Below are 1,125 nucleotides of genomic sequence, written 5' to 3'. Positions count from 1 at the left end.
AGTCACCGGACGGCGATCGACCAAGTCGTCATCGTCCGCCGCCGACTCTTCTCGATGATAATGGTGGCATCAACTTTCACGTGGAACGCCTTGTGGGTCGACGTTGTCGACGGGGTGTAACCCACTATGTTGTGAAGTGGCGGGGATACCCAAACTCCGAAAACTCGTGGGAGTTTGAGGTGTCACTTCGACAAGACTGCCCAGACGTCGTAGACGCTTATGATCAGAAGAATCATGACGCTTCGCGTCGTCGTGCGCGATGCGCTTCTCGGAAGTGGCCCGGGAAGCTGTAAGGTCAATGCTGAGCTCTAGCTACGGCGCTGAGCTGCTGTGGCCGTAGACTCACCGTGTGAGAATTTACAGAGCTCGCGGAGGCATTATGGAATGTTTCATATGTCGCAGGGCGACAGTACGCAGGAAGTCGGCGTTGCGCCTTGGGTGTGGCAAACTCAAATTTAAGATGGCGCTCAAAGCGCACGTCTACTTCCGTGTTCTTTCGCTGTAAGGGAGACAGCGAAGCAAATTTCTGGTGCCGCTGCACTTTTTGCTGAAATAGCTCATCATCATCTGCAGCGGTTTAACCAGAGGCGAGCACCACAGGTATAGCCCGCATTGCGGGTACAGAAGCGCCTCCAATTTGAGCTTGAAGTCGACGCGGTACCGATCCATTGGAATCTCTTGTGGTACCAGAAAGCGAGCTCGCAGAGCTTTCCGCTGATCAAGCTCAGCTTGTGTTGTGGTCGGTGTCCGACAACGTAGACGCCTAACGATCGAGTTTTGCGTCTTTCGCTTCAGTAGCGGAATCCGCTGAGCTGAAGCCGTATTTCACACGAGGGCCTAAGACCGAACGTGGATATGAGCGCAGAAGAGCCGTCCAGTGAGCAGCCTCCATTTGCTGCTCCTGTACCTCGTCGAGGCGATTGGTTATAATACCACTTCTCCCGGGAGCCGGGAGGTCGGGGAACGGACATAATGTCACAAGGTTTGAGTTGGGCTCACGTCGCGCCGTTGCGCACTTCATTCTCCTCGTCTTCCCATACTGGGAAAGGCGTATCCGACTTGTAGCCTCCTCCAACTTCTCGACGAGAAAATTCGTCGCCCGGGGCGGGTGCGTTGTGTTACGCT

Source organism: Plasmopara halstedii, assembly GCF_900000015.1.
Source record: "Plasmopara halstedii genome assembly, contig: Scaffold_1594, whole genome shotgun sequence".
NCBI classification, from domain to species: domain Eukaryota; phylum Oomycota; class Peronosporomycetes; order Peronosporales; family Peronosporaceae; genus Plasmopara; species Plasmopara halstedii.
This window is presented reverse-complemented; position numbering follows the sequence as displayed.